This window comes from Muntiacus reevesi, chromosome 10 (genome assembly GCF_963930625.1).
Source record: "Muntiacus reevesi chromosome 10, mMunRee1.1, whole genome shotgun sequence".
Taxonomy (NCBI): Eukaryota; Metazoa; Chordata; class Mammalia; order Artiodactyla; family Cervidae; genus Muntiacus; species Muntiacus reevesi.
In genome coordinates, this window is record NC_089258.1 from 72,355,143 (window position 1) to 72,376,958 (window position 21,816).

Sequence of the window (21,816 nt, forward strand, 5' to 3'; positions counted from 1 at the left end):
CTAACTCACATCATTGGACATGCAAATGCATGTACGCATGCTTGAAAGCTTACAACGTGAAGTTTCGTATGTAGGGGACTTACTGTATTTGGGAAGAAGGTGTTTTAAGTGGTGATTAAGTTAAAATGAGGTCTTTAAGGTGATCCTTCATCCAACATGACAAGGTTAGGACCCAGAGAGAGACCAGGACCACTTGCTCAAAAAGATCACATGAGGACACAGTGAGAAGATGACCATCTGCAATCTGGAGAGGGGCCTCGGAAGAAACCAAACCTGCTGACACCTTGATCTTGGACTTCTAGCCTCCAAAACTGAAGGAAAATAGATTTCTGTGGTTTAACCACATGTTCTATGATATTTTATTATGGAGTCCCAGCAGAATTATACATGAACAGCTAATATTATCCTTATTATTTAAAAAGTAAACTTTTGATTTGGAAAAAAAATTTACCACAAAACTCAGGACTAGAATACCAACTCCGTACTGCTATTTTAATAGTGCATAGCCCCTTTAGAAAAACAGTCACTTGACATGGTTAAAGCAAATTCAGAAACGGAAATGCTCGGCTCATGGATGTGGCAAAGTGTACTATTAGCAGGAATTGTCCCAGATGACTCAGTAGGTAAAGAATCTGCCTGCAATGCAGGAGACTGTCTGCAATGCAGGAGACCCAGGTTCGACCCCTGGGTTGGGAAGATCCCCTGGAGAAGGAAATGGCAACCCACTCCAGTATTTTTGCCTGGGAAATCCTGTGGACAGAGGAGCCTGGTGGGTACAGTCCATGGGGTCACAGAGAGTTGCACATGACTGCGTGACTAAACCACTGTCACAACAGTAAGACCTGACCCAAGCAGAGTTCATAATGCTCTTTAAAGACTTATTTCTATTACTTAGTCCAAACTGACCAGCATCTGATGCCATGAACCTTATAGGCATCTGCTGTTGTCATGGTTTCCTGAGTGAGATTTGTACAGGGTGCAGAGACAGCAAATGAGTCTTCTAATGAAAAACTGATTTTTCTGGTCCTAAGCACTATATGGGACCCCAGTCTGGAGCCAAACCTGAGCATCTGCTGGAAATGAGGATTCTTTGTGCCTTGGGATGCTCTTCATGATCTTGTCCCCCACTCACACCTTCATTTGGAAATTTAAGGTCTTACTGCTTTGATGATAGAAGCCAGAAAAGGCGCCAAGGCAAGAGTGTTTCTCCCCAAGCTGAGGGCAGAAGTTACCCAACCAACGTTTTCCTAAAGATCCCCATCAGCCCTTCTCTTGACTTGTTCCTTCCGAAGGGGAGTTGATCTCAGACATCAGGGAGAAGAGGGGAGGACGATACTAACAACTAGTGAACATTAGGTGATGCTTTTATGAGGATGAAGCATGGCTGCTGTCACATGTGCTTGTACTCAATTAGAAGGAAGTGGTAATTACATGAATCCACAGTTCAAGAGGAGAACATAAACCATGTACCGGGAGTGAGATACTAGAGACAGTGAGCAGAGATCATTAAGGATGGTGCAGAGGCTAAACAAATCAGAAATTTATGAGAATTAGGAAAAGGCATGCCTTTTGGAAGTCACGTGGAACGCTCATATTTTTGTGAAAGCCTGACTCTGAAAAGTTTGGAAAAGATTGCATTTGACTCTGGCAAGCAGAGCCCAGCAAGGCAGGCTGGTTGAATTGCAGCCCTAGAAGTTCCTTCCTCCAGGTAAAGGCCACGGGTCAGAATGTAGGAATAGTTTATATCCAAAGCTGCTTACAACTCTTTACACTCTTTGGTCATTAGTGGAGAAACTGAGATCTAGACAATAAAGTGATGCACCAACTTCAAACAGTTAGTTGTGCCAGGGGCCTCAGGTTTCAAGTGTTCTGATTTCCAGGACACTTTACCATGTGCAAGGCATTCATGCAAGGCAGAGTCAGGATATGAGGAAGCACTAAAATTGCACATCTATTCTAGAATATTCACTATCTCTGTTCCTATCCTCCTAATTATATCTACTTATCTTTTGGACCCTTCACTCCCACCACCTCCAGACTCTGGTATATTCATGAAGCTTAGATAATAGCCAAGAAATATTTTCAGTATGAAATAAATTGATAGTATAAAAGACTATTTAGGTTTTACTTAAGACTAAAGTGTTTAGTTTCAGTTTTTACCAACTCCAGCAACTCTCAAATTTCCTTTTAAATAAGAGAGCACTGGAATAAATTGTATGGTTGCCGTACTACAGTTAAATGAGATTTTGAAAAGAGACGAGGGATCAAAGATACTGGAATTTGAGAACAGAATTTGACAGAATTTGTTAACTGTGAAAACTGAAAAAACGTATCAAATAGGAATACAAAAAGTAAAGATTTGAGGTTCTACGTATCTTGGACCAACTCAGAGTAGGTTTGTTTATTATGTATGATCTTGGGCAAGATGCTTAGTCTCTTTAAACTGTGTTTTTTTTCCAACTCTAAAATGATATTTAATTTACTGCGTCCTTGTAAAAATTGGCGACAATGTATGCAAGGTACCCTGTGTGTCTTCTGTAGTACTGAGCAGTGAGGCAGCTGGGCAAAAATGCCCCTCTGTATCAACAGCATTTGGGAGGTAGCTTTGCTGTGGTCGTCCAGGGCTTCTCTGGTGGCTCAGCTGGTAAAGAATCTGCATGCAATGCAGGAGACTCGGGTTTGATCTCTGGATGGAGAAGATCCTTCAGAGAAGGGCATGGCAACCCCACTCCAATATTCTTGCCTGGAGAACTCCATGGACAGAGGAGCCTGGTGGGCTATAGACCATGGGGTCACAAAGAGTTGGACATGACTGATTGAGTAACCCCTTCACTTTTCACTTTGCCGAGGTCCTATCAAACCATGAGTTTAATTCTCCACATGGTGAATTGAGCCTCTGCCTCTGATTTGCTTTAGGTGGACAGTTATCACAGCAGTTCTGAATCAAGGCCCCTGATTGCTTTCTTGGACTCTTGCAACCACATATAAACATGTCTGGGCAAGTCTTCTGGAAGACAACAGACACATAATTCAGTCACCAGCATCACTCCATCCAACAGCCAGACAACCCCAGTAGCAGCACTGTCTAGCTGACAAGCATTCGACTGCACAGGGAGGCCCGCCAGGAGACCAGGAGATGAAAAGACTTACATTTTCAACCCGCGGGACTGTGAACTAAATAAAGGAGTGTTGTTTTAAACCACGGTGTTGTGGGATGATCTATCAGACAGCAATAATGAACTAATACAAAGTAGTATTTTTCTTAGAGTGTTGAAATGATCAAGGACATTACCAGCTGCAGATAGCATAAGGAGATCTTCAGAATTTTTTTTTCAGAGTATAGAAGCACCTTACAAAAAATTTTAATTTGTCTCTGAAAGTATTGTTGTTCTTTAGTTGCTAAGTCGTGTCGAACTTTTTTGTGACCCCCATGGACTGTAGCCAGGCTTCTCTGTCCATGGGATTTCCCAGGCAAAAATACTGGAATGGGGTACCATTTCTTTCTCCATCTGAAAGTATTATTTTTGTCCAAAATGTCAGGTGGTACCATCAATAAATAACTATAGCAAAGAGCAGATATTAATGATAGGAATATAGACTGGTAAAACATGGTCGTTTCCTGCAAAAGTTGCTCTTTAAAAAGAAAGGTAAGGAAGGAAGGACTTGAAAGAGCAGAGGAATTATTGGAGAATGATTTGATGATAGTTAGCAGATGACAGCAGATATTAATTACTTACTCATATCCAGTCTAACCACCCCCCCCCAACACACCCCCCCCCTCCTACACACACAGAATCACTTCCCTTGTAATAGCTTTTCCAAGGGCAGCTGGTGGATCACAGAACCCTTTACCCTCCTTTTCAGGAAACAGTATTAGCCTCAGGCCACCCATTGTCCCCAACTGTTTTCTGTTTATATCTGGTGTCAGAAACAAGTCCATGTATCCCACCGGACAGTGACCTCTGCATCTTCAGATGCATTCTGACAGGGTACAGCTTGGCCCATATCTCAGACTGCGGCTCCAGGAGGAAGCTGTGCTGGATCCCCAAGCCAGATGTCTGCCTAATGGGCAAATAGGGCAGGGTTTGCAAACAGAGATGGAGACTCCTGAAAGCAGTTTGCTTTGGCTCTCACTGGGAAACCAGGGTCCAGACTTCACAGAAGACTGAAAAATCAGGTCACATATGATGGGAACTTGAACAGAAGCAACTGTTGTTTTTTAAAATCTGTGTTTATAGATGTTTTTTTCCTGTATAAATATCTGTCAAGAGCAGCAGGCAAGAGGAAGTTTGGCAGATGAGAGAGTTTCTTATTTCTTTTCAGCAAATTGTTCTTGGATACATCTTTGGCTGAACGATGGACCAAAAGCACCTGCCAGTTTCACCTTAGGTTTTGACAAAGAAATTGAGTTATGAAAGCAAGCCTGGGATTGTAGATCATCTCAAACTCAAATTCAAGTAATCTATAAAGCGAGAACAAAGAGAAAAATTCTAACTATTCTGCATAGTCATGAAGATTTCACAAAAATTAAATTATATTTACTATGGGGGGCAAAAGGTCAGAGAATTGGAGCATTTTAGATATTCAACATGCCTTAAAGAGCCCAACATTTTACAGATTAAGAAACTGAAATTCAAATATTTGAAGCTGCCAAGCAAGTACTTTCCCCCAAAAAAGCAGGTCAACTTAGAGATTTGGGGATGCACAAAGTTACTTGTGCAAATTAGAACCCAGCAGATTAATTTCTCAAGAATTTTCTTAGAGAAATTGGCAAATACAACTTCTGAGTTGTAGAAATCACATCTCAGTTTTCTGCCCTCACCAACTTTTCATTTCTAGCAACAGTACCTGAATATTCTGGATATTCACTTATCTAAGTTAACTAATAGTCTATTTATTGCAGAAACCAACCCTCCACTCCATAAACTAAATTGTACCTGTGTGTTTGTACTTGTGTCTCACTAGTCACTGCCCTCAGGCTCCAACATCAAAATTCTTATTAGAGAGATTATTTCATCTATGACTTTCAATACTATCAGTTCCTTCAATGCTACAGAAAGCTAGGCAGGGCAGCTTCCTTTCAAGCCTATGGAATGGCTAATAATTAGGATCTTTCCCAGAACCGATCTTCCCAGTGGTCTGTGAGATCCTGTGTAATCTAGCCTTGGCCAATGTCTCCAACCTTCCTCCTCACCACTAACAGGAGTGCCTCCAGTCTTGTTTCCTTTTCTGGGGTCCAGGAAGCTCAAGACTTAGGGCCATTGCACTTATCATTCCTGCAACCTAGAAGGCTCTTCCCCACCTGCATCGTAAGACTGGCTTCTTCTGATTCTGCATGTGTCAGCTTGAGAACCTCCTCCTCAGAGCGACTCTCACAGACAGCCCTATTTAAATCTTCCCTGCCTAATATTTTCTACCATAACAAACTGCTATTTTACCATGGAGCCCTGACACAGCCTGTTCTCAAGTGGGAGTGATCTTGCCCTCCAGAACAGACTTGGCGATGTCTGGTGACAGTTTTCGTTGGGAAGGGAGGGCTTCCTACTGATATCTAGTGGGTGGAGGCCAGGGATGCTGCTAAACATCCTGCCATGCACAGAACAGCCCCACAACAAAGGCAGCAATGCCTGTATCAGCGCCAACGATGAGAACCCTGGCGGCGGGGCGGGTTATTGACCGGACCTGACCGCAGGTTGACCTGCGAGCTGGATCCAGGCAATCCGCGGTCTCTTGGCTCCTCCCCGTCCTTGAAATTTACCATCTGCCTCCATTCCCACAGTGGGAGCCATTTTTTAGGAGGCAGTCATCAAAGACCAACGTGTTGTGGGTCCGTCCGGATGGTGGACGTGCCTGAACCCCGCTGAAGCCTCTAAAGATACTTAAAAATCTCTGGCCGGAGGGTTCGGAAACCGGTCTGGCGGTACCCAAACAAGCCGCGTAGTAAGTTCCCTTGCTGAGTAAACCTGCCGCCCACCTATCCGAGCAGCCGCTTCTTTCTTCCGTCTCTGCCTGTTCTTCTGTTCCGGGGACCGAATTCAGATTTCACGGGGAAGGTTCCTAGGAAGTTGGGGACCAGCAGTTTATGTGCCAGCCAGGAGACCGAAGAAATGAGCTTTGGGAAAGAGGTATCCATGGAGGGAAATCCTGGGTTGGCCATACCCTCTGTGCCTACAGGGGTGACCCTTTGTGAGATGTCTGTGGTTCAGCAGGTGATTTGGGGGACGCCCCGAGGATGCCGGCTGCTTGAATGTACTTACTTGAGGGATGGCCCTTGTGCAGTGTGACACAGAGGAGACTGTGGCAGGTCGTTAATAAGTATTTGTTGTAGGAAAGTATGACCCAGTCATGTTTAAGGACAATGGCTGACAGCCTTTTCAGGCAAAACTAGGAAAAGACTATAGAGAAAAGATACATTGTAAGTTTAGCAGGAGGTGGTTTTGTATGGCATTAGTGAAACGGTTCTTCTCATTGAAATCAAGAGGTTTCCTCATGGTTTGAAATACAATCCATTCTAGGCCAGGAGAAGACCTGTGAACAAAGTGTCAAACAGATCAGTACTGATTCAAGAGACAGATGAGCCAAGGTGGTTCAGTCCCCAGCGCCAGTGTACCTGCTGGTGGCGGTGGTTTAGTCGCAAAGTCACGTCCGGCTCTGTGATCCCATGGACTGGCGTAGCTTGCCATTTCCTTCTCCAGGGGATCTTCTCAACCCACAGATTCTTTACCATCAAGCCACCCGTGTACCTGGAGTGATCACTAGACACAGAAAAGGAACTATAATATCATTGCTTGCAGTTGTAGCATGCAAATTTTTTGATCATGGACCCCTGTGAATACAGTTTTTTGAATATGCACCATGATAAGTGTATACATATTTATTCATAAATTATATGCATGTGCATATAATACAGGCATTAATGTATGTATTAATAAGGAACCTAATTCACTCAAGTTGGAATTCATTAAGAAGCATAGCTAATGACATCCATTGATAGTGGATATAAATCCATATTTTATTTTTTATTTATTTTTTTTTTTTAATATTATTTTATTAGTTGGAGGCCCATCACTTTACAACATTTCAGTGGGTTTTGTCATACATTGACATGAATCAGCCATATAGTTACATGTATTCCCCATCCCGATCCCCCCTCCCACCTCCCTCCCCACCCGACTCCTCAGGGTCCTCCCAGTGCACCAGGCCCGAGCACCTGACTCATGTATCCCACCTGGGCTGGTGGTCCGTTTCACCATAGATAATATACATGCTGTTCTTTCAAAACATCCCACCCTCACGTTCTCCCCCAGAGTTCAAAAGTCTGTTCTGTATTTCTGTGTCTCTTTTTCTGTTTTGCATATAGGGTTATCGCCACCATCTATCTAAATTCCGTATATATGTGTTAGTATACTGTAATGTTCTTTATCTTTCTGACTTACTTCACTCTGTATAATGGGCTCCAGTTTCATCCATCTCATTAGAACTGATTCAAATGAATTCTTCTTAAATCCATATTTTAAAAGCTTTTCTTAGTAATTTCTAAAAAATTTTGGGAACTTTTCAGGAGCCCTCATTGCATTTGATTGTTTTCCCCTTGTAAAATTTACAACGAGAATATGCAAAAAAGATAGACTGTCAACTCCATCAATTTTTGTTGTTCTCTTATACTTGCAGTGTTGTCTTTAGTCAGCAGTGTTTTCACTCAGGAGTATATTAAGCAAGTGGTATATACTTTTTTAAGAATAGGGAATTAAAAAAAAATGTTTTATTTTTATTTGGCTGCATTGGGATCTCAGTTGCAGCATGCAGGTTATTCATTGCGGTATGTGGACTCGGTGACCCTGGGGCATGTGGGATCTTAGTTTTGTGACCCACGTCCCTGTATTGGAAGGCGGATTCTTAACCACTGGACCACAAGGGAAGTCCCTCCAGTTGTATATTTCTAAGGGATGAAAGTGAAAGTTGCTCAGTTGTGTCCAACTCTTTGCGACCCTGTGGACTATAGAGTCCATGGAATTCTCCAGGCCAGAATACTGGAGTGGGTAGCCAGTTCCCTTCTCCAGGGGATCTTCCCAACCCAGGGATGGAACCCAAGGCTGTTGCATTGCAGGAGGATTCTTTACCAGCTGAGCCACCAGGGAAGCCCAGGAATACTGGAGTGGGTAGCGTATCCTTTCTCCAGCGGATCTTCCCGAGTCAGGCATCGAACTGGGGTCTCCTGCATTGCAGGCAGATTCTTTACCAGCTGAGCTACCAGGGAAGCCCTTTGAAGGTATAGTTTAGTTAAAACTACACGATATCATGCATAAATCCATATGGAGTAAATTAAGTGGGCAAATGTAGACTGCACAGTACTGTGACACTGAAAGCAAAGGGAATGCTACCGTGGAACCATCTGCATGACAGGCTCCTCCTCTTTCTTCTGGGCACTTCGTGCACCATCTGATCCCTTTGAAAGCATGAAAAAAAGTGAGAATGAGCTAATGTGATTCTCTACATAATTTCTTTCCTTTCCCCACATAAAAAAACTTTTAAGGGAAGTTCTCATATTTTCTTCCCATACTCCAGGTGATCATCTTCCACAGCGGAGGAGCTGTGTGTGCTTTCTTTGGACCTCATTGACTTAGAGGACAAGAAATACGACTGCTGTGTCCTTTGACTAAGAGTGGAGCAGGCAAACCCGAGAAGGCACGGTCTTGGGTTTGTGTGGAATGCCTTACCCCGTCTTCTTTCAGCTCTGGGTAAGGAAACTGATCTGTTTCTTTCTGAGACTGCAAACCGGCCCCAAAGGATCTCAATTAATACTCCTTATAGGAATGAGTACATAAATGACCACACAGAGAGAAAAATGTGTTGTAAAATAGTGTCACCAAAAGAGGAAAAGAAACAAAACTATCTCACTTGGGGGTAGTAAAACCTAGTATGATGATCATTGGGTGTCAGAAACAAGCACTGGGATCCATAGCCAGTGACTTTTGAGGCTCAGGAAGTAATACACATCCCCTCAAAAGAAAAGTACAGATTATGTAGGAAGAAACAAAGAAGCCCCACCGCTATTCTTCTGCTTTGATATATTTATGCCTACCCATCTCTGCTCATATATATATGGCTTCATAAATCTAATAGACCCACTCACACAGGAAATGAGGAAAAAAATTGGGAAGTATTATTGATGCCTTCATGAACCACGAGAACTATGATATAGCAGAATAATGGCAAGCAATAAATTATATGTTAAATAGCCTTGTTATTTCAAGTAAATTCTGGCCTCACAATATTTTTATTTTTAGAATTATTTAACTGTGTCTTCTTACTTAATATATAACAGTGAACCAATAACTAAGTTCTTGCTCTTCTTAAGGGTACATAAACCAATCAATATTCAAGCCTCACTTCTAAGTTTAACACTCCTGGGAAAGATGGGCCAGGGGCCTGGCACACCTGTTTTGGGTGGACAGGTTCAGCGCCAGAAAAACAGAACTGAGTGCACGCTAAGTTACTCCAGTCGTGTCTGACTGTTTGCAGCTCTAGGGACCATAGCCCACCAGGCTCTTCTGTCCATGGGATTCTCCAGGCAAGAATACTGGAGTGGGTTGCCATGCCCTTCTCCAGGGCATCTTCCCAACCCAAGGATCAAACCTGTATCTCTTACATCTTGTGCATTGGCAGGCACATTCTTGACCATTAGCACCACCTGGGAAGCCGGAGAACTAAGTATCAAATCATAAATGGAACCTCTATGATTAGCATAATCACATTCTTCTTATTCACACAGTACCTTAGATTCTGACTTTCTTTTAGGAAGGCTCTCCAAAAATACAGCACAATCGTGCAACTGTCAAGATGGATTAGAAAGTCTTCAATCTATCACCAGCCGTATCTGCCTTAGAGAAAACATACGATTTCATCAGCAACTTGTCCTAGGGCAGCACTGGAGAAGGAGAATGATGTAGTTGGTGGTACTTCACCTTTGCCACTGCTCTCCTCAAGTAAGGTCCTTTTCCTTGATGTGAGAACCTGGTGTAAAGAGTACTTAGTAGACAGGCCAGCATTGATGAGGTTGGAGGGATCAGATATGCCATCCACTCTTCTTTCGTCTCTCGTTCAAGGCCATTGGGGCATTATGTAAACTGTTAAATAGATCTGCATTTGAAGTACCAGAGTAATGCTTTTTTCCCCCTCCTTTGTTTAAAAGACTTAATTTCTGCTCTTTGGTCAGATCTCACAATCAAGAACTCCTTTATGTATTTTAAGACAGAATTTCCTTGCCAATAGAGGTCCTATTATCTGAAGGCCCTATAGTGGTGCACATTCAGGGGCTGCTGCAAAACTGTCATCCTGGCAGAAGAATTACTATTTAGAACCAGAACAGACCTGTCATGGCACTGCTTATGTCCCTTGAGCACCTTACTTATGTATAGGATCGCACATAATATATGTGTGTTTCGCAGTCTCATGATCAGTCCAGTTGGTAGCACCTGTGTTATGCACAAAAGACTTGCACTTTTGATCAATGAAGTATCCACAGATGCTCTGAAATTCTGTACTCAGTAGGTGATTCCTCATGTCCTCTACAAATAGAATTTGTCAAACACAAGATCATTAAAATACATAAAAGATTTGATTCAGTGAACAACCACCTGGAGGAATCGGAATGTGTGTTTGGGAGGTGGGCGACAGTGGGGAGACAGTCAGGTAGAAATTCTTAAATATAAGAAAATGACAGCAATTTCTGTCTTAACCTCTTCAGCTCTGGTTGCTAAGTTACCATGGCATACCACTGTGTGTGCTTTTCAGTTTTTGGTTTTGGGCCTGACAGTTTGATTAATTCTCTGGAGTGTAAAATCTGCACAGTGAATATTTAAAAATTACACATGCATGCACACACACACACACCCACTCACCCAGCACCCCATTATTGCTTCTGATTTATAAAAATCTGTTTTATAATTAAATTGACATATGTAGGTGGAAACCTGAAATGACGCTTCATTTTGGGGAGAGAAAATTCTGCACTGTGTGATGTTTCTTGAGTTTTTTTCTTCAACTGTACCACCCAGTTCACACTTCCCAAATAGCAGGCATTTTTTTTCTCCTTTAGTGTTCATTTAACCCTTAACTTCATTCCTAAGAAAAATGGAAAAATAAGACAAGTGTTATTTAAGAGTTGCCATTGCTTTTCCTTCTTCTGTGTGTCTTACTTGCTATGTGATTGAGTTCAAAGGTGTCCATAAATATTACTGTAAGCTGATGGACTAGTGGGCTGTGGGTTGTCAGACATAGTTATAGGAAGACATGTCAGTGTCAGCTAGCTAGACCAGTGGTGGTTCAAAATCCCAGGCATAGCATTAATGACAATGTAATGTAATTCAGTGTAAAAAACATTTTTTAAACAATCATACCAAAAATGGCTTCCAAGCCAGGCTCTTTTCCTGTTCTGCAGCATCTTGTTGCAGGAATTCTCTCCTCAAGATATAATGCCTTTCTCTCTCAGTCTGTGTACCACCCAGTTTTTACAGTTTTGAAGCAAAAGTGACAACTTGAGATCCTTATCACTAAAACATGGTGAGTCTTCATAAAATCGATGAGAGGATTCACAGCAGCAGGTGTACAATAAGTGACTATATGCAGGTGAAGCTATTCCAGATGCTGAACAAAACTGACCTTTCATGAACACTGCTGCGTTATTATCCAGATGGGCATCTGACCTCCAGAGAGTGGCTAGGAAAGTCAGAATCTCAGACTCTGCCAATCAGGTAGCCAGGAGAAAATTTGATTGGTTTAGTCTTTGGCGTTATACCTTTTTTTTTTTTTTTTTGCGGAGGAGAATTGGGACTTAGTTGCTCTAAGTTGATCAAGGATGAGCTGGTAAAGGCTGGAATTGTTTTATTAACTAGAAACTCACCTGTGACCATTCTTCTTTAGTCTTCCTGCTACAGTTGCTCAAGCAAGATCCGTAAAAGCATCCCTTATTGTGTCTGTACTCAGTATCCTATCTCCAAACGAATGATAAGCCATATTGACTCTACATCTGAAATTTATTTCAAATGTGTTCCCTTCCTTTTGTTTGTTTTGGCTATGCTACCAGGCATGTGGGATCTTAGTTCCCCGACCAGGGATGGAACCTGCACCCCTCACCTTGGAAGTGAGGAGTCTTAACCTTTGGACTGAAATGTGTCCCCTTCTGGGTGGAGATTGTAATCGTGAAAATGGTCTTATTGCTTCTAGTCTTTTTCTACATCTTCTCCATTTCCTGTTCCAGAATCAGGTTTTTAAAATGTATCACATTATTCCCCACTTAAAATGTCAGGTAACTCTCAAAAATCCTTCAGTGGCTTTAGAATTTATCCCATATTCTTTACCTTCAAAATCTGTATGTTCTAGTTTATGCCAGAACCTCTCCAAATCTCATGTGATGAATCCATCCACAGTATCCTCTAATCACTCTCCTTATTTATGCTTCTGGTGCTTCCCACTTACAATTCTGCCCAGAACACAAATTGTCATCCTTACACAACTTCGCAAAGCTGGCCGCTTATCATTGTTCTCAACTTAAAAGGAAAAGGAGCCTGCTGCTGCCTTACTTAAAGTACTCCCTTGTGCATTCATTGCCTTGGCTCACTCTTCATCGTAACATAACTTTTTAATAAGTATTTAATTATCTGTTTATTTCCTGTTTACTGGCTTTCTTCTCATTAGACTGTATGTTCTATGAGAGCAAGGACTATTCTTGTATTATCTACAGTATATCTCCAGTGCCTACCTCAGAGCAAGGGAAATAACATTTGTGGATCAAGTGAATGAATGAATGTTGTTACAGATAGACATGGAAAAAACACTGGGGAGGTGAAAGGGACGTGAAATGACAGGAATCAGCTTGCAACAAGAGTTTAGTTGAACAGTGAGCCTCTCCTTTATATCTTCTGCTGAGGCAACACTTGATCACTTATGATTGTGGAGGAAGACATACTACTACTGCAAATAGAATCCGTACAAATAGATGCATTTGCTTGACTTGGCCTCTTACACCACTATGTGTGGCAAAGTTAAGAATTTGTCTCAAATAACTTCCCTGGTGACTCAGATGGTAAACAGTCTGCCTGCAGTGCGGGAGACCCAGGTTCAATCCCTGGGTCGGGAAGATTCTCTGGAGAAAGAAATGGCCACGCACTCCAGTATTCTTGCCTGGAAGATCCCACGGATGGAGGAGCCTGGCAGGATGTTACAAAGAGTCGGACACAACTGAGCAACTAACACTACACTACATTGTTGTTGTTAAGTTGCTAAGTCGTGTCTGACTCTTTGCAACTTCATGACTTGCAGCACACCAGGCTTCCCTGTCCTTCAGTGTCTCCCAGAGTTTGCTCAGACTCATGTCCGTTGAGTCAGTGATGCCATCCAAACATCTCATCTTCTGTCATCCCCTTTTCCTCTTGCCCTCAATCTTTCCCAGCATCAGCATCATCTTGCCCTCAATCTTTCCCAGCAGTGAGTCGGCTCTTCACATCAGGAGGCCAGAGTATTGGAGCTTCAGCTTCAGCAGCAGTCCTTCTGTTATCATTGAGGAAAAAAGTGCATGTTTTCAACAGTACAGACTCATGGTCTGGTCCTAGACCCTAGGATATGCCATATTTAATGGGGAATTTCCATGCATCACAGGTCAGATGAAGTCCTAAGGCAGGATGATGAACCACACGGAGAAAAAGTTGTTCAAGTGTTTAATCCATCACATCCCGTGTACCTGCACCTCAGGGAGGAGTGGTCTTCCATTTGCAAAAGGAAGAAAACCAGCTTCTGTTGAGCAGCTTCTGTTGAGCTCCTCGTCTTTTGCAATTATTCTGCCAAACACTGTTCTATATGAGACATAATTTATGTCTGTGGTGGGAAGGGCATGATGTGTTACAAGTTATGTTTCAAGTTTTTAAGGCTGCAAGTTGCAGAATGATATTCAGAGAGATGAATTTTTTCACTTATCATTTTTGATAAGTGAAGAACCAGAGATTGCTTCAGATTGTACAGATTAAACTCTATTCCTAGTAGAAAGGTAATCAAGCCAAATAGAAAAGACTGTTCAGGCCAGCCACTCTCAATGAAAGGCTGAATAACACATTGGTAATTGGGTCTTGTTTAGTTTTCCTGCTTGTGGTTTGAGAAGAGGAGTCAGGAAGCCATGAATAATGAGAACCAACTGCAATGTACTCTCTGGCTTAGGTGGATGGATCTGTCTTTCCTCAAGAAGGATGGAAGCAAAGAAGAAACAGAAGAAGGAAAACAAATAAGATGAAGTCCATAAAAATCATTTGCAATACAAATGAGAATTTAAGCTGCAGATGAAAGCATGCTTCCAAAAATTATTCATCATTGGATATAAAAGTAAATTTCATTAAGCAGGTGGTTTGTATGCTCAAGAATATTCACAAAAAGAGACTCCACAATAAGAGATGAGAGTTGACAGAAAATAATAACAGAACACTGGAATTTAACAGATGTTGACTGAGAGGCAGGGAATTGGTGGAGAGGGTGCAGGGAGAGTAAGAAAATGCTGCTTTTCTAATATTTATAGACCAGAAGCAATAAACTATGTCCTTTGTTACACCAGTGAGTTGAGAAAGTATATGATTCTTGATATCTGAGTGTCCATACTCTTAAAATATGACATATATTTCCTAACTTATTAGGAAAATAGTAAAAGCAAGCACTATTTTTTAAACACCATATTTATAATTTATAATAAACACATTTATTAGACACCATATAATAAACAAAAAGAAGCATAAAAACTAAAAGCATAAGAAATATTTAGGATATTTCGCCTTTTAGAGGCCAAAGGTTCATATTAGTTAGAACAACCAAAGCACAGCATTTATATAGTTTTTATTTTTTTATTTTTTAAATTTTGTTAGTTGGAGGCTAATTACTTTATATAGTTTTTATAAGAAGTACAACTATAAGAGAATTTCAATTAGTTAGAAATTGGGACAAAGATATATCAGGCAATACCAAGGAAAATAACTCCAGAACTGCTGGATATAATCAAAATAGGATCAATTCCAAAAGCAGTGTGGACAGCTGCTGATTTTATTTTGATGAAAAACTCCCTCATGAAGATATAATAGTTCTAAATCTTGATATGCCAAATAAGGTCAAATGTAAATATATCCAATAAATGCCTTTAAATATGCAAGGAACAGTCAATATAAGTATAGTAGTGAGGGATTTTTAACACATCTTTTAGTTTTTGAGAGATCATTTAGAGAAAAAGAATAAATGAGAATAATTATTTTCTATTGCTTAATATATTTGGCATTGTGCCAGGTTTTAATGATGCAATCGTATAAAAGAAATACAGTCCTTGCACTTTGGAGTTTAGTGTATACAGAAAATCTTATTCATAAAGATGCATGTATATTGAGAAATATATATTGAGAATGTGTATTAAGTATACATGTATATACTTCTATCTTCTGGAGAATATATTACCTTATAAATTATTCATGGAAAATTATTTAAAATGATACATGAGAAAAATAAGAACTTTTCAGTTAATATATACGTAAGATGCTATCACTATCATATTCTAAAAATAGAAATCAAGTACAAAAAATTAAGGAGACAAAGCTTTACTGAGTGGAAAAAAATCAGATCTAAATAACTAAAGTATGATCATTGCAGCCTCAGAGTATATAGGAACTGAGGACAAGAAGAGCTTTATATTTGTATGATCATGAACAGTATATGGTCAAATCTGTGCTCAGAGATATATACATATTCTGAAATGCCTATCGGAAATGCATTAGTGAGGACTTCCTTGGGGGTCCACTGGTTAAGTATCCCCTTGCCAGTGCAGGGGACATGGGTTCAGTTCCTGTTCCGGGAAGATTCCACATGCCTCAGGGCAGCTCAGCCCACCTGCCACAGCTACCAAAACTCGCCTCCTAGAGCCTGCGGGCCACACCTACGGAAGCCCGCACACCACAGCTGCTGAAGCCCACCCACCCTAGAGCCCGTGCTTCACGAGAGCAGCCCCCACAGTGAGACCCCTGGGCACCCCGGCGAGAGGGTAGCGTGCGCTTGCTGCCACTGGATAAAGCCTACATGCAGCAGCGAGACCCGGTGCAGCCAAAAACTGAGTAAACGAAATTTAAAAAATGAATTAGTCAATCATTTTATTCTTAATACTAGAAGGAGATGAAGAAAAAATACCAGAGAATTGAAAGCTAAAAATAGATATTAGTGTGCCCCATCTTTTCCCTTCGTCTGTCAGTGGACGTCTAGGCTGCTTCCGTGTCCTGGCTGTTGTGAACAGTGCCGCAGTGAACGTTGGGGTGCGTGTGTCTGAATTTGGCTTTCTCAGGGTGTAGGCCCAGTGGTGGGATGGCTGGTCATATGGTAGCTCTGATTTTAGTTTTTTAAGAAACCTCCATACTGTTCTGCATATTGGCTGTTTCAATTTACAGTACCACCAACAGTGCAAGAGGGTTCCCACTTCTTTACATCCTCTCCAGCATTTATTTGTGGATTTTTTATGATGGCCCTTCTGACCCATGTGAGGCGATTGTAAACCCAGTATTGACTGATGTGTGTATTGCTGGGGTCTTTGGCTGGAGAACACTGATACCTACAGCCATAATAAAATTAAAATGGTGCCTTTGTTCTTAGATCTAGGAACAAACTGATGAGAATAGTGCACTATAATATCATTTAACTTTTATCCTGTTTGTAGGTGTCAGTGTCCTCCAGCCAAAGGCCCAGCAATGCCCACATCAGTCCACACTGGGCTTACAAGCCACTGGATCATGGGAGATTGCATACCATGGGGGACAAGGAAGAGGGGAGTCAGAAGAGGGTGTTGTAAAGGACCTGCTCTTAGACTGGGGCTTTGATTAGGTGGTTTGTGGGAAGGTCTGAGAGAAAGGAGGTTTGTTGTGAATTGAATGCTATCAGAAAATGGGGACAGTTCTATAACTGAGTATCTTAGCGAATCTTAGCTAGAAGGAGGGCAGGCGAGAGAGAGACAAAAGCTGTAACTGTCAAGAGAAAAAAGCAGCATTCACTCATATTAGCCAGGAGAGGGGGATGCTCAGTATTTCGTGGATGTTTCGGTGACAGTGAGTCCGTTTAGACAATGTAATAGTGTTCCTGTTTCGACTCTTTTTTTAATCATTGTCTCACAGCAGCTTGGTCTGAAGTTGCTGTTCTGTAAGATTATTTATGTCCAGCAGGAGAATGCCATAGCCCAGCTTTGAGTGACCGGTTTACTTGTAAAAACTCTCAGGTCTCCTTGTAATAGTCAGGTCAGTTTCTGGATCTCAGAGGCTGCTTTTTCTCACTGTCTTCTGTGCATGCATGCTAAGTCACTTCAGTCGTGTCTGACTTTTTGTGACCCTATAGACTGTAGCCCACCAGGCTCCTCTGTCCACAGGATTCTCCAGGCAAGAATATTGGAGTGGGTTGCCATGCCCTCCTCCAGGGGATCTTCCCGACTCATGGATCAGACCTGCATCTCTTTTGTATCATGCATTCGCAGACAGTTTCTTTTCCACTAGCACCACCTGGGAAACCCATCTCACTATCTTATTTGGACTTGGTAGAAACATCTTATTTTTCCTATTTTAAAACGATTTTTAAAGATTTTCTTGTGTTTCTTTTATCCTCCTGACTTCTACTTGAAGCTATGTAACTTGTTTCTATTCCTCGTGGTTACTCTCAAACATTTTTAAACAAATTTTAAAATTCCCCCTAAATTCTAGTTAGCCAATATCTCTATCCTTTTATAGAATGGCATATTAGCTTTGGAGTTTTTCACTCTGACATCCATTCCCTATGCTATTGCTTCTATTTTAGTTTCATCTCATTTTTAAACAACAAATTGCATCGTTAGTAGTTTTGTGAGTAGGTAGTCCATATTTAAATTCTATTAACTTGGTGGCTTGGTGATAAAGAATCTGCCTGCAAGGCAGGAGACCTGGGTTCAGTCCCTAGGTCGGGAAGATCCCCTGGAGGAGGGCATGGCAACCCACTCCAGTATGCTTGCCTGGAGAATCCCATGGACAGAGGAGCTCATGGACAGAGGGTCCTGGCAGGCTGCAGTCCATAGGGTTGCACAGAGTCAGACACGACTGAAGTGACTAAAAATCAGCAGCAGCATACAAACCAAACCAAAAACATGCTAAAAAAATTTTTCACATTTACTTTTTATATCCCCCTGCTTTTTTCCTGATTCAATTTTCTTTCCTATGAAATGGAATAGGTTTTTAAAGTTCTTTTCCTGTTGTTTTTAATCTATAGATTATCTCAGTTCTTTTGTTTGTCAGAAAATATTTTTACTTTGTTCCCCACTCTTGTACAAAATTTCAGATTGAAAGCAACTTTGTTTCCTTGGCAAAATATTTCTTGGAGATAGTGTTCTATTGGATTTGAGAATCTATTGGTGGTGATGTGAAGTCTGCTGTGCGGAAAAAGTCACATCATTTGGTTGCATTTAAGAATTTTTCGAAATTGGTGATAATTTATTATTCCTTCCTATGAGTGTTTTAACATCTGTAAACCCTGCAGGTTTTATAATATGCTAGCAAACCTGGTGACATTCCCCTTGATTGCTCGTTTACTTGTTCACCAAATATTTACCGAAAGTACATTATTAGCCAGGCAGTATTTCTATGCGTTTTGATTGTTGTTGTTGTTCAGTCTGACTCTTGGACTACAGCATGCCGGGCTCCCTTCTCCTTCACTGTCTCCTGGAGTTTGCTCAGATTCATGTATTGAGTTGGTGATGCTATCTAACCATCTCATCCTCTGTCACCCCCTCCTCCTTTTACCTTTAGTCTTTCCCTGAATCAGGGTCTTTTCCAATGAGTCAGGTCTTCACATCAGGTAGCCAAAGTATTGGAGCTCCAGCTTCAGCATCAGTCCTTCCAATGAATATTCAGGATTGATTTTCATTTGCGGTTGACTGGTTTGATCTCCTTGCAGTCCAAGGGACTCTCAAGAGTCTCTTCCAGCACCAAAATTCAAAAGCATCAATTCTTTGGCACTCAGCCTTCTTTATGGTCAAACTCACATCTGTACATGACTATTGGAAAAATCATAGCTTAGACGATAGAGACCTTTGTCAGCAAAGTGATGTCTTTGCTTTTTAATATAATGTCTAGGTTTGTCATAGCACTTTGACTGCATGCTGACAAGTGTCTTATGCATAAGATATTGTATATGAAACAGGTTAGCCAAAGAGACTTTTCCTACTTTCTAGTTGTTTGGCCTCAAAAAGCTGAGAACAATAGCTGTCAGATAACCTATGCAAGATATACTAAAAGTTTGGAAGACTGTTTCATGACTACTAGCTTATTAATTATCTCCAACTTTTATAAAATAAGGCTATTAATTCATTGGAAGATTGGAAATAGGCAAAGAGTATATCCTTAGAGAGTTATCAGAGTTCTTAAGGTCATGGAAGGGGAGCTTACGAAAAGCTCTCAGAGAAATCAACATCTGTCCCCTGAAATCTGAGGGATTTGGAGAATAATGGTTCACACCTAAAAAGCTTTAAAAATTAGCAACTAGATGGTATAAACTTACTGCATGGTGAGAAGACAGAGGCTATAAGGAAAGTAAGCTGAACTTTCCCTGACAGTAGGGACAAGGAAGTGTGGTGTCTGTGGGCCAGTTGGGAGACCATTGAAAGAATCTGTACTCGACCCTATAAGGCAGTATTTTCTTCTTTTTTGTACCTTGGCATAGTTTAGTGAAGGTCTAAGGACTTGCTGCTGGTCCCAAGTAGTTCCTGGCCAAAATGAAGTAATAATGCCTCAATTTGCCTTCTCTCCTGAAACAACAAAGAACAGGCAAAATATATAGATTTTGAAGCACAAAATATCACATCATAAATGACTATGATCCCTGAGAATTGAGGAAACAAATGGAATGAGCCTTATAGTGGTCCCTACTGACTGCCTGGAGACAGGCTGTGTGCGGATGGGGGAGGCCCAGGAGGTGGCTCTCCGTTTCTCTGGCTAAATGAGAGAAACAGGAGCCCGCCGAGGGTGAGGAGGCAGAGATTACAGGCCAGAGGAGCAGGAGGAGAAAGAATCAGAGAGAACAAGTTTGGAGATCTACAGAGGATCTCCTCCTGCACTTCAGCTGACATCTGATCATTTCATGCATGTCAGAAGGTGTTTAATATCAGTGAGACAAATGCCTCCAAGTTTAGATGAAGTGGTCCCCATAACTCAGTCAGGGACGGGAATAGTTTCATTTGCAACAAAGTGGAAAGCTTCACGTGTGTGCTAAATTGCTTCAGTCGTGTCCAACTCTGTGTGACCCTGAGGACTGTAGACCCCCATGGCGCCTTTGTCCATGGGAATTCTCCAGGCAAGAATGCTGGAGTGGGTTGCCATGCCCTCCTCCAGGGAGGGGGTCTTCCCTTGGAGGAAAACTTCATGGTTCATGGATCATAAATAGAGTACTCAGAAGGGTCTTTCCTAAGCAGTGGTGCAAATTTAGTTCTAGAACCCACCCAAATCAAACTGTTTTAAATACATCTCTGAATAAAGCTTAAATTATTTATTATAAAATAAATATGTCTAGTACTCAGTAAGGCAAGACTTACAAAGTCTGATATTGAATAATAAATTAACAGGCATGAAAACAAACAGAAAAATATGACACATAATTAAAGTAAAAACTGTTCCATTAAAACACATCTAGAAATCACATTGATGATACAACTAATACAAGGGGACATCAAACCAATTATTGTAATTGTCTTCTGTATTTTTAAGAAGCTCTACTTTCAAGTTTCTGCTTTAAGTATGTTTAAAAATTACAAAAATCAAATCAAACTTTTGGAGATGGAAATGATAATATATGAGATTAAAAATATGCTCAATCAAGAGAATTAGAAGACAAGCCATACACTGGGAGAAAGTATTTGCTAAAGACATAAAGGATTGTTATCTATAATATACAAAAACCTCTTAAAACTCAAAAGGACCAATGACCTTAGCAGGTACCTCACCAAAGAAGATATACATTATGTATCATTAGTCACTTGCCATCTTAACAGCAATGAGATTATGTACACACCTATTAGAATCATCAAAATCCAAAACACTGGCAACACAATATTGCTCATGAGGCTGTGGAGGAATGGAAACTCTGATTCAGTGTTTCTGGGAATGCAGGATAGCACAGCCAGTTTGGAAGACAGTTTGACGGTTTCTTACAAAACTCAACCTTCTCTTACCATATGACCCAGCAATAAATGTAAAATTTAAAAACCTCTATTAAATTTTCTTCCTTTTATGAGCTATTAGAGATAAATGGATATTTGGTATTCCTATAGTTTTGTGTTCTACAATAAAAAGAATTCAGGTAAATTTTATGCTGCATGATAACCACGCAAAAATTAAAATGTATGGAGCTTTTATAATTTTTATTTGTTGCATTATTGATTACATTCCTGTTTGACTAGAAATGATGGCAGCTAAATTCCCTGCTTGTGATTTTGCATGTCAGATGATTGAAAGAATTTTTATATAGATGAGCTTCTAGCTACATATTTGCAAATCTTGTTTTTCCTTCACTACTCACAGATTTCTCTGCCAGGTGTTGTAAGACACTTTCATATTGTGATACAGCCTCTATTTTTGCATCTTAATGCCACAGTGAAGGTTGAGTCAGCACACTGGCCAGAAATAGAATCCCCAAAGCCATTTTTAATGGAATAAATAACAGTAAATTAACTTTACTGAGAAATACTTATAAACAGCTTAAATAAATTCCACTAAATTTAATGAATGCCCAGTCACTCCATTTCTACTC